Below are 19,229 nucleotides of genomic sequence, written 5' to 3'. Positions count from 1 at the left end.
GCCCTCTTCCCAGGATTGGGCCCACACTAAGTTTATACATAGATCTTTCATTGCTGGGAACTGTAAGAAAAATCTAAATGCTACTAGCGTTCTCCGATTATATGAACACATCTTAGAAGGGCAAACCTGACGTTGAGAATACGAGACTCACGAAAATTACAGCTTCAAATCGAAGGAGGCTTCATTCTTTTAAATGTATTCTGTTGTGGGGGGGTCTTTCACGTGACTCCTCAGAGAGAGGCTGTCTGTTCTGTACGTCACCAGGCTCTCTGGTAAGGAGGGGTATGCCCCAATGTCCGTGACCAAAATTCCCTCTCCTCTTCCCTTCTTGCAGCACATCAGCTGCCTATTCAGCTTAAAGTGCTTTGGAATGAAGGGTGCAGCACAAGTGTGAAAAATTAATTCTAATGAGGATCTAGCTCTCTCTTTTCAGGTTGGCAGAAAAGTCAGAATACATTTGCAGAATGGGAAAAAATAAAGCGTGTACTAAGAGCCAAGACTATTTTCAGAAGCTCACCTGACACACTAAAAGCAAGGAACTGGTGCCCTAGGTCAGTGCCCCAAATTTCATGCGGAAAACCTGCCATCAGATTTATAACAGACTCAAGGAGAAGACTGTTTTCAGTTGAGTGTTGATCAGAGCTCTTTGCATATTGACTCTCCATCTCTCTCTCATTTACACTGTATGCAGATATTATAAGGTTTTTCAGAAATTCACAATTCAAATGCAGAAACCAGTGCGCCAGTTTAGGAGTATACTTCGCATCTGAGTGCTTAAATAGACTTCCATGGTACCAGGTCTGCCTCTTTCTGTAGACTTAAATATGGGTTGGATTGGACCTTTGCCCTTACCTTCTATTGAAAATGTCAGTGTTGCACATGGGTGCGAGCTCCTAAGTGGATGCCTGTTTGACAGTTTGCATGTAGCACAAGTGCATCAGTGTACTGGCAACTGTCAGATTAATGGATGGGTCATGTATTTAAATCATCAATAGGATGTGTGAGCATATTTCACTTTAAAAATCTGGTTATCAAAGGACTTCTTTAAAGAATTGTATCCACATACATGGGAACAGACCATATAGACTTGAAAATCTTGGATTCCCCCTCTCCCAACCAAAGAGATGACTATACAAATATGCTGAAAGTTATGACTGATATAATACTTCTCCAATTCATTTTACATTAACATAAGGAATTAAAAACAACATGGAAAAATAACACACAGGAGGTATATCTTACTAGGGAAAAAGTCATCTGTTTTTCTCAGATACCAAATAATCTAAGACCTAGCTAGTTTATTCACTCTGGTTACTTGAAATATGACAAATGTCTGAGTCTTAGTGGCAATGGGACTTAGAATTAGAAGTGGTCTTCAGTTTCGTTTTTTTCCATAACATTTTTTTCCAACTGTAGCATTGGTTCCTGTATATTATTTGTGTGATTCTTCAACAGTGTAGCACATGTGCTTAAGATTCTGTTGTTTAAAAATGAAATGGATCATTAAGATTGAATGTTTACAGTGTATTATCTCAATGGTTCAGTTTAAATCATAATGCAGCCTTTTTATTACAGATGACAAATCAAGGCATATTCCAAAAGCAAAAAATACTTTGTTTCAAAAATAGCTAATGTTGATTTAGTAACACCTGTGTAGTTGTGACAGATAAGGATATTTACAGAAAATCTCCCTGAAAGACCTTATTTCATATAATTTATGTATTATATGGGCCAGGATTGTATGTAACTACTCTAGAGAGGACATGTGAGACCTGGGAGTTGAAAAGACTATATTGAAAATGTGCCCAGACAAGTATGGACTTCGGGGATAATAAGTGTTAAGTGGATTTCCTGGGGAATTCTTAGGGAGAGGTTAAAATTCCCCAATTTGGATTATGCAAAAATCCAGCCCTTTGAAGGCTGAAGACAGAGTAGTTGGCTGCTGATAACCTGTTTCAGAAGACCAAGATCAAAGACCTGAGCTTTATACAGAAATGGCTGATCTGCCCAGCCTTTGTTCTGGATCTAAGAGGGATGAACATATAACCACAGGGAAAACTCAGTTGTAGGGTTTGAAGGACTAAAACCTACCAGAGCCATAAGTTGGAGTTGAGGGTGACTGCGGGTAAGATTTTAGCATGCCTGTAGGTTCTATTATTGTTGTTAATGTTATCTCTGTAATGCTTTTTACCTTTAGAAGAAATATGCTTTTAAGGAACGATGTGGTAACATCACTGTGGGCAACACACACTGGTCGTAGCCCTCAGAGAGAAAGCAAAGTAGAGGCGCTGGCTTTTTAGGCAGTCTGGCTTGCTAGGGCATATCACAGTGTCAGGAAGGGACCTGTGCAGCATTAAAACTCCCCAGTCAGCCAGTAGTGAGAGACAGGTCTCCACTCAAGAGAGATGGCTGGGAGCCAGTGAGTGTCCACGAGACAGCACCGAGAGGGCATACAGGTGCAGTTACCCTGAAACTGTGATTGATAACTATTGTTATTTATAAAACAAAAACACTTTAAAAGCAAGGCAATGAATAGTTAAAGATGTCAAGTCTTGCAATGTCCATGAAATAAGTATACGTTTTAATCAAGTATAAAGAAATATATATTTCTTAATAGTCCAGTAACCTTAACTCCAATCTAAGGACTTTAATGTACTCTCTTGATCTGGATTTCAATATCAGAATGTTTTCTAAATGAGTTCCCATTGACTAGGGGAAAAATACATTTTTCAAATGACTATTTTTTGGATAGCAATTTCTTGAACATTATATATGTAGGTCAGGAGGAAAAGTAAGATTAGTGATTTATGCTCAAATTCGGTAGGTATTTCTGAAATACAGGGTAAAGAGCTGGTTATAGTGATTGATACACAATAGGACATCCCAGCTTTACCTAGGCTAGGAGATCCCACAGCAGGAAATGAGGGATCCATGCAAACCTGCCAAAACAAGAGAGAAAGATAAGGGAAGAAATGTGAGGCCAGCCCAGGCTGACCACAGATGTCATATGTGACCTGGATAGCCAGAGTTGTCCTTAGGTGTTTTGATTTCTGCTGGCGGTATGTGAACAGGAAGGCGTGCTGTGTTAGTGCAACACCCTCCTCCATTTATCTCAGACTCCCATTTGAATCCTGCTGTACTTCTCTTCTTTCATTGCATAAATCATATGCTCTGCATAGTTGAAGTGTAGCTAGAAAATTTGCATTTATTAATTTGAGAAATTAAAAAGCCCCCTCCCCAGCTCCAACCTGCTGAATTCAGGACTAGATTCCATACTACTGGTGTTAGAAATTCTACAGAATCTATAAAAAATCGGTGAGAGTTAGGCACCTAGGCAGTTTTGAAAAAACCCCCAGGCACCTATTGGCATTTTTAGGTGCCTAAATACCTTTAAAAATCTGGGTCTAAGAGATTTACTCAAGATCAGAGAGAGTCTGGGGCAGAACAGGGAATGAAACCCAGACTAGCCACCTAATTACTGAACCATCTTCCCTCCATCAGTGCGGGAGTGTTCCCTACAGTGTGTTTTGCCTGTACATTTTCAACCTTCAAGTAATAATATTATGAGCTGGGTGAAATTGTGTCATTTCAGGAGGTCGGTTTAGATGATCTGGTGGTCCCTTCGGGCCTTAACCTCTATGACTTGTTGAGATTGAGAGGTGTGAGCTCATCTTTCTGTTAACCTAACTGTAAGGATAAGCCCACACCTAGGACAAAAGAAGTGAGTGAACCTGCACAGGAGTTTTTGCTGAGTATTGGGGCGTGTGTATGTAATTCCTGTATATGGATAATGTGTTTATCGCCTAGCTCCTTTGGCTTCCATTATCATTTTAACTCTTTGTTTTTACTGGAATCAACATTATTGCCCTCTTATTTAAATAATCTTCCATTGTCTTCCCCCTCAGTAGTCTGTGGCTTTTGAGGTCATTTGAGCCTAAGAATTTCATTTCACTGGACAATTGTCTGAAGCCTTTTTTTTCCCCCCATGGTTCGTATTTTATGTTCCCTTTATAGCTTAAAACTATGTTTACTTGAAACCCAGTGATATATTATGATAAAACATCAAACACTCACCAGAGGTTACAGAATTTATCCTATCTAGAAGCTCACTAAACAGTGAACAATAAACCTGTTCTTTATTGCCTCCAGGAGCAGGCCCAGTGACTCTTTCTTTACTACTTATTCTTGTGGACACCAGCGTAATTAAACCTCCACCACCAAGATTCTAGCTCCTTTGCTTACCACTGTGAGCTTAGTCACTTTGAATTTATAAAAACATGTTTTTTGTAAACCATTAAACTTCCTCCAAAAGCTGCCCTAATATCTGGCAGGGAAAAAAATCACAGGCATTTTTATTTAAAAAGGCAATTATTTTGGTTTTATGGTCTCTAGTTTTTTCTACATTATAGAATATCCTACAAACCCTAAGATTTCAATTAAAGAAAGTTAAGATTCCCTCCAGTTCTACAGTGGGAGGCATGGGGGTGAACCTTCTTAGATGGTCTTGGAGCTTCATCTAGGCCCAAGGGTCGGCCTCTGCACATCTCCTTGCAGGATCAGGGCCAGGATTGCTTTCTGCTGTTAAGATATGCGGGCCAACTGGCTCCAGCCATTCTAGTACAGCAGCACTGTTGGGACATGGAGACTTTCTTAAAAGGAGAACTTGCCTTTGCTTAATAAACAAGGAAACCAAATAAAAAAAAATTAATGTCAGAAAAAGTGTTTGCATTCTGCCCACAGCTACTGTTGTGCACCCCATTAACCTTCACTGGGGACTTGGATTGGATAGTACTATAGTCAATAAGGGCAGAATGTAGCCTGCAGAATCTTTGTTACTGGTGATGATGAATGGGAGCGGGGAAAAGCCACCTTGACTATTAGGCCTCAGTGCTGCTATGAACTGCATGTGAAGCCTACTGCTATCAAATAGGTGCTGTGTAGACACAGGTCCACCCACGTATTGCTCATGGCAGAATGAGGCTCTTAGAATCTAGAAGGAATTTGCTGTCACTTTCCAAGTGAAAAGGATGGCTTCTCAAACGGAGACAAACCATGTCATAGTGACACACAATAAAACTGGAACTTGTGATGCCACTTTGCAGAGGAGAAGCACACTTTAAATGTTGTAGTTGTCTTTTTTTCACGTGTATATATAAAATCTGCCAGGGCCTGTGCCTGTCTATAATTTCCCTCACCAGCTGCATAGCTGGTTATCTCCACCTTCCACATCTTCTGTCATGCCTCATCTACAGTAACATGTCATTTATCTCTGCAGCCCTGTTGAACAGTTTGAGCCTCCACTTATGGCTGTCAGTAACTCTCAATGTAGTACTTCGTTCCTTTATATTTAGATACCTGAACCTTATCTTTAGTTTATGGAGGTGATGGTATGATGGGACTGCCTGCAATGGCATGTAGTCAATCTGAGACTGCTAGCAGCAAATAACTTCAGCGGTTGGTGATGGGACGCTAGATGAGGAGAGCTCTGAGTTACTACAGGTAATTCTTTCCCAGGTGTCTGTCTGGTGGGTCTTGCCCACATGCTCCAGATCCAACTGATCACCATTTAGGGTTGGGAAGGAATTTTTCTCCAGGTCAGATTGGCAGAGAACCTTGATGGGGGGTGTCATAAATATAAAGGGAAGGGTAAACTCCTTTGAAATCCCTCCTGGCCAGGGGAAAGCTCCTCTCACCTGTAAAGGGTTAAGAAGCTAAAGGTAACCTCGCTGGCACCTGACCAAAATGACCAATGAGGAGACAAGATACTTTCAAAAGCTGGGAGGAGGGAGAGAAACAAAGGGTCTGTGTCTGTCTGTATGCTGGGTCTTTGCCGGGGATAGACCAGGAATGGAATCTTAGAACTTTTAGTAAGTAATCTAGCTAGGTATGTGTTAGATTATGTTTTCTTTAAATGGCTGAGAAAAGAATTGTGCTGAATAGAATAACTATTTCTGTCTGTGTATCTTTTTTGTAACTTAAGGTTTTGCCTAGAGAGGTTCTCTATGTTTTTGAATCTAATTACCCTGTAAGATATCTACCATCCTGATTTTACAGGGGGGATTTCTTTATTTCTATTTACTTCTATTTTTTATTAAAAGTCTTCTTGTAAAAAACTGAATGCTTTTTCATTGTTCTCAGATCCAAGGGTTTGGGTCTGTGGTCACCTATGCAAATTGGTAAGGCTTTTTATCCAACATTTCCCAGGAAGGGGGGGGTGCAAGTGTTGGGAGGATTGTTCATTGTTCTTAAGATCCAAGGGTCTGGGTCTGTAGTCACCTAGGCAAATTGGTGAGGCTTTTTACCATCCTTTGTCCAGGAAGTGGGGTGCAAGGTTTTGGGAAGTATTTTGGGGGGAAGGACGCGTCCAAACAGCTCTTCCCCAGTAACCAGTATTAGTTTGGTGGTGGTAGCGGCCAGTCCAAGGACAACGGGTGGAATATTTTGTACCTTGGGGAAGTTTTGACCTAAGCTGGTAAAGATAAGCTTAGGAGGTTTTTCATGCAGATCCCCACATCTGTACCCTAGAGTTCAGAGTGGGGGAGGAACCTTGACAGGGGGGGTCCACCTTCCTCTGTAGCATGGGGATTGTCTGCAACTTGAATCATGATTTGAGGACGTTAGTAACTCAGCCAGCGGTTACGGGTCTATTAAAGGGGTGCGTAGGCGAGGTTCTGTCGCCTGCAGTGTGCAGGAGGTCAGACTAGATAATCATGACAGTCCTCTCTGACCTTAAGTCTCTGAGAAGTTGCTGTCTCATTTGCATTTCTTTCAATGTGTACCAACAAACTGAGTGCTCTCATCATTTTGAATTAACATGGTTATCCTTTTCCTGATGTACTTTGTTACCTTTCCAGCCAATAATTCACAATTTCTCAGTTGGCAAAGCAGATTGGCTGCAAGGAGTAGCAGAGACTCTACAACTGCTACATTCACTGGCTCTCTCTATTGCTAGCCTTTTAACTTTTATTATTTCTATTCTACCTGAGACATTTGCCTTAATCTGCCCCCCTCTGGATCACCTTGTCTGTCATCACATCTATGGCATACGGCACTGAGCCTCAAGTCACTCTAGAATGGTTTTGTTTCTGATAAAAGACAAGTGGCTGAGTGGACAAGAAACTATTTATGCAACAGGACCATTAATCTATCAAAAGAGGGACCCAAATGAGGTGTCAGCATGGTAAGAACAAGTGTACTCAACATGGCCATGAAGAAGTGAATGGCTCCAGTCCCTGAAAGAAACTGCTCCTAAAAATGCTCAGAGATGGTCACTGATTCTAATTAGAGCCATTCTCTGTTGCTTATATGATAAGGCCATGTTTCAGCAAGGTACTTAAGCATGTGTGTAGGCTTACTGAAATCAATGGGATTATTAACATCATTAAAACTAGGCACGTGTTACGTACTTTGCTGACTTTGGGTTTAGTAAGGTGGCGGCTGCTATTTTTGCAGGACTGCGCGTGCTTTGCTGTAGGAAATGGCACCTATTTGGTGAGGGCAAGTTTAAGGATGGGATTCTCAAAAGAATCCAAATGATTTAAGAACACCGGTCCCATTGGCTTTCAATAGTGCTTGTGCATCCAAGTCACTTAGGTGCTTATGAAAATGTCACCCATTTAGTAAATAGGATTCAGACTCTAGTGTGGGTACTGAGAGCTCTTGGGTTGTGTCTTGATTGTTTAGAATGGTGGATACTGGCTGTTGGATTGAAAGAAGAGAGTGAACTTTATTTTTACTGGTTGTAGGACCTGACGAAGAGACAGTTTGTCTTTCCTCGAATACCCTTGCTTCTCTGTAAATTCCCATGTAAAGAGAGCCAAAGTTCATTTGACTGATGCTATTTGTGCTTTGGAAATAATGTCTTTATATTTATCTGTGTCATTTCTGACCTATACAGCTTCCAGAGTATGAGTCTATGAGCTTACTATCCTGATGGGAGGGTGGCATATGAAGCCAGTTTACAGGATTGGGCCCCACATTTAAAAGAGACTGAGGTATTGTGAGGAAGAAAAAGAAATTCTACCCACTCACTTCCACATCATCAGCATTTCAAAGAGGAGCAGCGACAATGAATAAATTTATAATAATATATAAATAATACGTGAAACAATAATATGCACCAGTAATTGTCAAGGTATAATAGGGTAATATTTTCAATGAGTCATCACTGAATTTGATTTGCATGCACATATAAAAGAATCCAGCTTAATAAGAGCCAAAGGAGTTGCTCCTGTGCTTCTCCAAAATGATAGTTTCATACAATTTTAACCATTTAGCCTGGGATTTTCAAAGGTGTCAAGGGAAATAGAGCCCAACTAGCACTGAATTTCAGTGGAAGCGGGCACCTCGCTTCCTTTGGTTCTTCTGAGAATCCCAACCTTATTTGTCCGGATTTTCCTCCCCACACTTCCTCCCCAAATCATGAAAAAGGAGAGGCTCCTTGAAAAACTGGCTAGCCAGCTAGCTGGACACTGTGCTACCTCACGCTGGTGCTCTATTAGCTTGGCTGTTCTTGTTTTAAATAAAGAGTAGGCTCTTAACTTTTACTGTAGCAAGGCTTCCTGGAGCATTGAGGGCCAGATTTTAAAGGGATTTAGGTACCTAAAGATACAGCTCGGGCCTTAGAGAGATTTTCACAAATGCTTAAACAGATTAGGAATGGGAATAACAACTCACATTATTAATACTTCGCTCTTATAAGGCTTGATCCTGTGCCATTGAAATCAATGGGAGTTTTGCCATTGACTGGAGTGGGAGCAGGAGTAGGCCCTTATAGCACTTTTCAGTGATAAGTCTCAAAGCAATTTATAAAGTGGTGGCATTAAGCTCATTTAACAGGTGGGGAAACTGAGGCACAGACACTTACCCAAGATGACAGAGCAAGTCGGTGGCAGAGTCAGGTTCCCTGATTCCCAGGCCACTCGACCACTTTGCATTCTCATAAGAACATCATCACTTCTCAGTGGCAGCCTTAGGCACCTGCCACATGCAATCGCTGGGGGCAATGAGGGGGCCCCCTGACATGGTGACTCAGTTACTTGTCCCCGGTAACAAAGAGTTGTAGTGGAGCCAGAATGTGCCTACCTGGGGGGAGGATGCCATTTTGCTCTCCATTTTCCTCCCCACAGATAGGAACCCCAGAACTGAGCTGCAGGGCCTTCCCCCTCCCCACAGGACAAAGGCCACAACTGACACTCCTCGAAAAGAGGGAACAGGAAATATATAAATGGAGTAGTACAAGATAAAAATCTCCTCAGTGGTCCAGCTAGCTTCCCTGGTCTCCCATTTTATTACCTTTCTGGACAGGAAGGCTGGATGTAGCTACCTTTGGACCTCGTCCTGAATCAACCAGAAGTGTTTCTCAGTGCTTTCTTCCCTCATGGGACAGGCTAATGGCTTCACTCTATTTAAAACAATGCAGTGGCGTCACCGTTCTCCCATTGCTGTTGGTACTCCAGCTTCCCGAGAAGAGGTTCTCCCTTCGTCCTAGTTGTGTCTATATAACACCGACAGACCCTGGTCGTCAGCGGGCGTGATCGAACCTGGGGCCTCTGGGGCTTAGTGCATGAGCTAAAAGCCAACTGGCTGTTAAGCAAACTCATTAATCTCTCCCTCTCAAAGTGGTCTCGCTGCCACTAGAGAGGACAGAACACCACACCCAGGAGGTGTGTTGTTACATACTTCCCCTAGCTGAGGAAGTACAGCCTGGGCTTTAGAGACTTCACCGTTGAAATCCAGGCCGAGCCCCCACTTTTAATAACGACAGACCACAGTTGTTAGGATTGAACCTGGGAACCTTGGGAGCTAAATGCATGAGCCTCTACTGCATGAGCTAACAGCCAACTTTCTGTAGAGCACACTCCTTGTCTGTCTGTCTGTCTGTCGCCCTCCCCCTTGTCCTTCCCCCCTGGGAAAGACCACCATACTCAGGAGTGTGGGTTACATCTACACCAGGGGGTAGGTCGGTTTAAGTGTATCACTTAGGGAGTGTGGATTTTTCACACCCCTGAGCAACGTAGTTATGCTGACCTAATTTCGTAGTGTAGACCAGGCCTGAGAGTAAACGTTTCTGAGAGAACCTGGACTTCCTCACTGAAATCGTCCTCATGTCAGTGGGAGCGCTTCTGGTTCCTAATGTCATATTGCCTGGATGCTGGCGCAACATCTCCAGATCACTCAGGGCTTGTCTACACAGAGACATCCAGGAAAGTTCATCCAAATGAACTAAAGGTGTGAATTTGAAGTGGATTAGTTAAACAAGTGGCTCGCAACCTTTCCAGACTACTGTACCCCTTTTGGCAGTCTGATTTGTCTTGCGTGCCCCAAGCTTCACCTCACTTAAAACCTACTTGCTTACAAAATCAGACATAAAAATACAAAAGTGTCACAGTGAACTTTTACTGAAAATTTACTTACTTTCTCATTTTTACCATATAATTATAAAATAAATCAATTGGGATATAAATATTGTACTTACATTTCAGTGTATAGTATACAGAGCAGTATTAACAAGTCATTCATTGTCTGTATGAAATTTTTGTTTGTACTAACTTTGCTTGTGTTTTTTATGTAGCCTGTTGTAAAACTATCAAATACCTAGACTAGCTGATATACCCACCGGAAGACTTCTGCATCTCCCAGGGGTACACATTGAGAACCAATGAGTAAACCACATGAAACCTCTATATGTGAACAATCTCATTCAAAATTAAAGGGGTATTAATTTGGTTTAGTTTAATTCCAAAGTGAATTCAATTGAATTTAATTAAGGCCACTTTAATTCTGAATACCCGCCTCCACACAGGGATTTAATGTGGTTTAACTCATCCACTTCAAATTCACACCTTTAGTTAATTCGGATTAATTTTCCTGGATGTCCCCATGTAGAGAAGCCCTGAGGTTCTGATCCAGCACTTAAGCACAAGCTTTAAACTTGTGCTTAAGTGTTTTGCTGCACTGAGCATTTGTGGCTAAATAGGATGTCAATCTCCAAGGTTATCAGGTTGGTACCTTTTGTCAGCACGTAGACAGCTCTTCTACAATAGAAAATACAAACACTTCATGCAGCCCTGTTTTTCTGTAAACAAAGTTGGACTATGCAATCAAAAGCTTTCCCCCTTTGTTTGCTGTCTTCATTTGTTCAAGTACTGGGCAAATAAATGGAGACGAGAAGTGACATGGAAGTTAGAAAAGGCAGAAAGTACAGAAATACTCTTGGTTATTAGTTTTTATTCCATATTATACCATGCAACATTTTTCTTCTCTGTCAAACTAATTAGCAAGAAACTCTATCCATAAAAAGTGCCTGAGCTTTTTGCTAGGTCACTGAGTACATGTTCTTTCTGGTAGCCAGTGTTGTCTGTGATTATTGTGTTCATTAATTTTAATAATGGAAATAATACCCTTGTGTTGGTATATATTAGCATGTCAATTTCTGTCCCAAATGGAACTTCCTCCATGTCCTTTGTCAGTGCAGGGCGGGGGGACCACAGCAACTAATGCAATGTCAAATCAGCCTTAAAAATGCAATTTTATTTTAACTGAACAATAATTTAGTGTCCGTTGTGGTATGCAGGCTGAACTAGGGTAGTAATGGTGCACTGTTATGTTTTGGATGTGATTTTAGGGCACATAAAACATATTTGAAAAAAAGAAAATCAGAAATATTGTTAGGCTCTGAAAGCAAGATATTAAATATGTAGCCTTGTAACTTTGGTTTATGTCTACACACCTGGGTTCTGTTCCATAAGCTTAAAATGCATTATTATATGTTGTCTTGTACATCAGCCACACATGTTTTGGTAGCACCAAACGTAGATTCTTCAAAGAGATTGCTTCAGTACCAGGGATTAAACTCAGTGTTTTATTTGTTTAGTGTCTATCACCCTGTAATGAAAATAAAGCTGGCTCAGAGAGAACGGACCATTCTGCCAGTGGAAGGCTAAAGCATATGGGATCCAAAACAGTCTTGTAAAATCAGCTGACCCAAGTACAACAGCCAAACCAGATGAACTACGCCTTGATGATGACATCTGCTCCAAGGAGAGGGTTGCTACAGCAACGGGGCTCTCCTGAAAGCAAACTGAGCAACTACTGTACGAGTTACAGTACTACTGGGCCTACTCCACTCCCGTGAAGCACTACTGCAAGAGGCTGTGGAATCTAGCTGCATAGTCCCTTGAACTTCCGTGTCCTGAGGAATGAAAGCACCTGTGGGGCAGAGGGGAAGGAAGAGGAACTGCGGCAGAATTGGGCAGTGCAAAGCAGGTGTAACAAGGACAGGAGGAACTGGGGAAGAATTAAAGTTGCGTCATTCCCTGCGTCATTCCCTGCTGTCATTCCCACTGGGTTCTAGCTACCACAGGACTTGTCCATTTTTCCACACTCACCTGCTAGGGTGTGATCCAGTGCCATCTACTGACCTATCTACAGCACCAGCAGAGAACTCTTCCTATAAACTATCCCCCTCTGCCTAAATCCTACAGCATGCTTTCTGCTCAAGAACGAAAGGTAACTCAGTCTGACACCACGCTAGGAGTGGGATGCAAATCATATCACAATCGCTAGCAGATGTAGTTTAAGAGCCTTCTTGCTATTGCAGTGCTTTAGACGGCTCTGGTACCTGGTTCATTTTGCTATCCAGCCATTAGAGTGTCACTCTGAACTAGAAACTGCAAACTCTGGCTTCCTCAGCTCTGATATGGATCTGCTTAGATGCTCTTCCATCCTCTTTTCGTGTATTTTTCTTTAATTGTTTAAACCTGGGATGACTTAATCATACAGCTAGCAAGACTCCTGCTGCTGGTTCTGGTGATCAGAATCTAGCTGTGCAGCTGAAATCATTTTTGCCTAACAAAGCTCATTAAATAAATTAGAAATTATTGTGCCTTATTAACTTTATTAGTTTGAATAATTTCTCCAATAATTATATTAAGCGTCAAAGTCAAAATTCTACATCCAGTAAATTTGAATGGTTTTGCATATTCTACGTGCCCTGAGAATCATCTGCATTCATTTGCCTAGTAGCAACATATCTTTAAGGGATAACATTGTCATGGGCTATGGAAAGGCTACTTAGGAAGGATCTTTGACATCACTTTTCAGGATGAGGTCTAGTCATGCTCCGGAGGAGTAGGAGGGGTTACCTTTGCTTTTCAGATACATTCTTTTTGAAAGGTATTTAGGTTTTGCTGTGCTCCGTGTTGTGACACCTAACTGATCTAGAAGCCTCTATCATTTTCAAAAGGCATTTAGGAGCCAAACAGCCCATTGAGAGTTTATGGAATTTAAACTCCTAAGTGGCCTAAATCCCTTTTGAAAATGAAATAAAGGTTTCTAAATCAGTTGGGCATTGCAAAGCTGAGCACAGCAATGCCTAAATACCTTAAACATTGGGACTTATTAAACATTAGGTTTGTCTTTAGAAAATATTGGTTTGCATTTAATTAAGCTAGAAGGGAGCTGAGAACCATGGCATAAATACTGTTTCATTATTATTGTTATTTAGTATTTGCAGTGGCACCTAACAGCCCCAACCACAATGGAGACCCACTGTGCTAGTCTGACTCTGAGGCCCCTGGGTGGTTTGTTACTCTGTGTCAACAAATATGTTCAGGCCTGGCAAACTCATTACATGCAACACACTGTTTTCATAGTGTTTATCCAAAAATGTGTCTTGTAAGGTATCTACTGAAAGCTGGGAGCACATTGGTCATTAATATCCCTGTGCAGTGTATGCATTACCACTGTCTGAGGAATTATGTACACCTATTGACATTATGCTTTAAAGTCTGTAACAGGGCAGAGTGGACAAACAGGTCTTCTGCCAGACAAAAGCATGTCTATGCAACTCTCCCTGTCTTTGTAAATTAAGCATTGTGAGCTGAAGACAAGGGGAGTTACATCTGCAAGTGAAGTAAACAGGAAAAATGAGTTAACATGGGGACGTGAAGGTAGCAGGGCACCAATGCACTGCAGAACAAGTGACGGCGATATGCTTCAAAAGGAGACATTTCAAAGGTTTACTGGACTATAAGAAGAAGGCAAAAGAACCCCTTTGTTCCCCATTGACTGAAGAAACCCCTTGTAGTGTATAGTGGAATCAAGAAATCTGGATCCTGGTGTGACTGAAAACCAGCCAGCTCTGCAGAAAAGCGTTGGTGAGAGACAGTTTTAGGCAAAGGTTTGTACAGTAGCTTGTTAAGGTTTAGACTCTCAAAACTGCATTATACTTTTGTTTTATTTGTAACCTGTTGCTCTCATTATTTTTGCTCACTACAGCTTGGATTCTCTGTTCTTTGTCACTAAACTTATTCCCTTTTTATTATAAACAAGGGGGCTGTGAGCCATTGCACCAAACTGTAAATCCTGTATATAATGGAAACCACGTCAAGTCAGGGAGTGCTGCAGCACCCCCTAGTTCCAGCACTATGATTATAAATTCATCTCTCTGCTGTGATATTAAGTAAAACGGGCATCATCAGTTGAATCCAGCAATCTGGTGTGTACACCGTCTCTTGGGAGACAGTGGCCTTGGTAATTACTGAGAGTGCCCAATGGCAGGGGCTGGACTCTACAGTGAGATGCTTCTGAAGTGTTTGGGAACTGGAGTTGTTATCTGAACCCACAGCTGTGGTAACTAGTCTCTGTTTTTTTAGGCGGTGTCAGCATATAAACCAATGGGGGACGACACAACAACTCCGTCTGATAAATGATTAGTACACACGAGAGCTTCCATCCCAAAATCGTTGTTTTTATTGAAGACAAAGTACACATCTAAAATAGCAATTGGTGCAGAGCACCCCACAGAAATGTAGTTACTCAAAGTCTTAGGTGGTGTTGAATGACAGCAGCAGGGTTCCCATGGCCAGCCTTCTGCCTAGCTCCTGTGGAGTTTTTAGGTCAGTGACTCCTTGCTCGTAGAAAATCCAAACTTCTCCAAAGTACGCTTTCTAACTAAACTCCTGATGTGCTTTGTCCGGAGAAAACCTATAACTCATGATAGCCCCAACACGCTAACATTTCCTTAGCAACAGCCAATAATAATTCATTATTCTACTTAGCAGCAAAGCAGCTTCAGCCAAAAAAACAAACAAACAAAAAATGCCCACTTCAAAACCCAGACACTCTATCTATCCCAGTCAGTAAAACTGCAGCTTGCAGCTGTTTGTGTTCTGTCTGTCTGACCCCAGGCCAGATTATTCCTATGTGCCTAAATGCTGGCACTTGGGGTGCTGCCACACCCCCTGTCTTGAAGTAATAATGATCCAAATACATGGTTTCCACGTTCAGCACCCCCACTATAAAAATTGTTCCAGCACCACTGCCTATGTGGTGTCGTGCTTCCAGCCAATGGGGGTTAAGTGCACAAAATGTCCGCTTTGTACCTCAATTTCCCTTTACCAACGGATATGGCGATACTTAATTCTGCCTCAGCTAATGTGTGTGCAACTCTGAGTGAAACCCGGTGGAGTTGTGTTTGCAGACTGGAAGGCTGTACTTGGCCCTTTATACAACGCTGTGAGGTTCTCAGGTGACAGGTGCTAGGTAAGTTCAAAGTGTTGTTGTAATTATAAACAATACATTAATGTCATAATCACCTAGCTAAGGTAGCTCTGACTACTATAAATGATGTTTAGAAAGAAACCAATTTACAATGAATTACCCGCTGATGGAAAAAGTAAACAAAAGAATGCAGGAAGGACACTATCAAGGCTTGGAAATATAGTTTGATTTATATTAAAAACTGTGATGAGGAAAGTCCTTCAGATAAATATTTAGGGCCTGATGTCCAGAGGGGCAGGGCAGCTGCATGTCTCATTGACTTCAATGGAAGTCATGGGTTCTTAGAAAATCAGGACCTTCATATTTAAAAAAAAAAAATTGCACTTCATCTAGAAATTTGCCCCCAACACCAATTTTATAGGCCCTTGTAAAACAGAGTCTACTGGGAAATGAGAAGGTGCTAAGAACCAGGCTGTTCTGAGTCTTGTGTGCCTTACTGCATTTATGCAGCATAACAGAAGTGTGGTGGCTGGCTTCTTAACTCACACAGAGCCTGATCATCAGCTCGTTTTCCTAATACAGAATCTTAAAGATTTCCCTTCCTGTTAGCACTGTCCCTTTTCAGTCATGTTGGCTTCATCCTGCACATCACAAGAGGAGAACAGCAGCAAATGAATATCCTGCAACTGTGCCTTTCCATTCTCCTCACGGTCTTCTCGTATCTCTTGACAGAGGGCTGTTTGCTAGTTTCTGGTTTTTTCTAATTTCCTTCTGTTTGACAGTAAAGGGTATAATACGAAGGGCCATCTGTACCTCTCTGCTGAGGATTATTTGGTTTGTGGGAAGCTCAATGGAATTCTGAAGAATCAAATCTGCTTTTCATTGTAGGGAATAGGCTTACATTTCTGCTTTAAAAATCCAACTAGAAAACAAAATCTATCCAGTGTGCTCAAATGCTTACCCAACCCAGGAAAAATGCATTTCTTTGACCTGCTGGTCCTCTTGCCATTTATAAAACAGACCCCAAAATGATAGCTTTAGTTATTAAAACTGAAGGGAAAGAGTCCAGCTGAATCACCAATGTGTTCTCCAGCAGGTGTTAATATATCATCTGTTAAGATGCCTCTGTTGGTAAAGGTTACTTTACTTTAGCTGAAAATATTTCCTAGCTTTATAGCATGTAATCACCAGCCTACATAAGCTAACCTCTCAGGTTTACAGCTGCTTGACATTTTGGACCTAAAGAGGATGGAATGTTCTTCTAATGTTCTGATTTTTTTCTTTCAAAATTATTTTTTGTTTCCAAATGAATTTGATAAATTATTATTATTATTATATTACAATATTATTATTAATATTAATTAATAAATAATTATTAATTATTTATAATTATTAATTATTATGTTAATATTAATATATAATATAATATAATTATTAATTTATTATTTCATTAATATTAATTAATATTAGTAATTATTAATATTAATTATTATATTATAAATTATAATCTAAAATTGAAATTAGAATAAAACAGGTAGATTTTATCAAGATGGGACATGTGGTTGATCCAAAATCAAATTTTTTAAATAAATTTTGTTTTGCAGGAAATTTCAAAAGTTTTTGGTTTTGGCCCAACAAACTTCAAAATGTCAGAATTTCCCACAGAACAGAAATTCTAAATCTTAACCAACTCTGAAAAAGAGTTGGGGATCATGGTGGATAAGCAACTGAACCTGAGTTCCCAGTGTGATACCGTGACTAAAAAAGCTAGTGCAGTCTTGAGATGCACAGGGGAATCAGGAGCAGGAGTAGAGAGGTCATTTTACCTTTGTATTTGGCACTGGTGTAACCACTGCTGGAATACTCTGGCCAGTTCTGGTGCCCATAATCAAGAAGAATGTTGAAAAAGTGGAGAGGGTTTAGAGACAAGCCATGAGAATGATTAAAGGCTTAGAAAACATGCCTTATAGTGATAGACTCAAGGAGCTCAATGTATTTAGCATAACAAAGGGAAATTTGAGGTATTTAATAATGGGCTTTTTAATGTATCAGAGAAAGGTAGAACACAATCCAATGGCTAGATGCTGCAGCTAGATGATTTCAAACTGGAAATAAGGTGTAATAAGGTGTAAATTTTTAACTATGAGAGTAATCATTGGAACAATTTACGAAGGGTCGGGGGGGATTCTCCATTACTGGCCATTTTAAAATCAGGATTGGAAGTTTTTCTAAAAGATCTGTACTGGAATTATTTTGGGGAAGTTCTATGGCCTGTGTGATATCATAGGAGGTCACATTAGATTATCATAATGTCCCTTCTGGCTTGGAATCTACAAATCTATGAAAACTATCGGAGCATGCAGACCATACAGCACAAGCCCAAAACTTTTATCAGAACCTTATTGTTCTGAAGGACAGCCCTAAAAGCTGAGAAATTCAGCTGGATATATTTCAGAGTAACAGCCGTGTTAGTCTGTATTCGCAAAAAGAAAAGGAGTACTTGTGGCACCTTAGAGACTAACCAATTTATTTGAGCATGAGCTTTCGTGAGCTACAGCTCACTTCATCAGATGCATACCGTGGAAACTGCAGCAGACTTTATATACACACAGAGAATATGAAACAATACCTCCTCCCACCCCACTGTCCTGCTGGTAATAGCTTATCTGAAGTGATCATCAGGTGGGCCATTTCCAGCACAAATCCAGGTTTTCTCACCCTCCACCCCCCCACACAAATTCACTCTCCTGCTGGTGCTAGCCCATCCAAAGTGACAACTCTTTACATAATCAAGTTGGGCTATTTCCTGCACAAATCCAGGTTTTCTCACATCCCCCAATTGTGCCCACATATCTATTCAGGGGACACCATCACAGGGCCTAATAACATCAGCCACACTATCAGAAGCTCGTTCACCTGCACATCCACCAATGTGATATATGCCATCATGTGCCAGCAATGCCCCTCTGCCATGTACATTGGTCAAACTGGACAGTCTCTACGTAAAAGAATAAATGGACACAAATCAGATGTCAAGAATTATAACATTCATAAACCAGTCGGAGAACACTTCAATCTCTCTGGTCACGCAATCACAGACATGAAGGTCGCTATCTTAAAACAAAAAAACTTCAAATCCAGACTCCAGCGAGAAACTGCTGAATTGGAATTCATTTGCAAATTGGATACTATTAATTTAGGCTTAAATAGAGACTGGGAGTGGCTAAGTCATTATGCAAGGTAGCCTGTTTCCTCTTGTTTTTTCCTACCCCCCCCCCCCCCGATATTCTGGTTTAACTTGGATTTAAACTTGGAGAGTGGTCTGTTTAGATGAGCTATTACCAGCAGGAGAGTGAGTTTGTGTGTGTATGGGAGATGTGAGAAAACCTGGATTTGTGCAGGAAATAGCCCGACTTGATTATGTAAAGAGTTGTCACTTTGGATGGGCTAGCACCAGCAGGAGAGTGAATTTGTGTGGGGGGGTGGAGGGTGAGAAAACCTGGATTTGTGCTGGAAATGGCCCACCTGATGATCACTTTAGATAAGCTATTACCAGCAGGACAGTGGGGTGGGAGGAGGTATTGTTTCATATTCTCTGTGTATATATAAAGTCTGCTGCAGTTTCCACGGTATGCATCTGATGAAGTGAGCTGTAGCTCACGAAAGCTCATGCTCAAATAAATTGGTTAGTCTCTAAGGTGCCACAAGTACTCCTTTTCTTTTAG

General features: G+C 41.1%; 1 long non-coding RNA gene across 1 annotated transcript; it reads left to right on the top strand.

Moving 5' to 3' along the window:
* The first annotated feature begins 5,200 nt into the window (after window positions 1-5,200).
* LOC142073331 (uncharacterized) lies at window positions 5,201-12,881 on the top strand. The gene is made up of 2 exons (XR_012670149.1): window positions 5,201-5,499; window positions 11,876-12,881. It is a non-coding gene; the product is annotated as an uncharacterized LOC142073331 (long non-coding RNA).
* Window positions 12,882-19,229: the final 6,348 nt, after the last annotated feature.

This window comes from Caretta caretta, chromosome 10, assembly GCF_965140235.1.
Source record: "Caretta caretta isolate rCarCar2 chromosome 10, rCarCar1.hap1, whole genome shotgun sequence".
Taxonomy (NCBI): domain Eukaryota; kingdom Metazoa; phylum Chordata; order Testudines; family Cheloniidae; genus Caretta; species Caretta caretta.
Note: the sequence above shows the minus strand (reverse complement) of the source record. Positions and strands in the feature narration are given on the sequence as shown.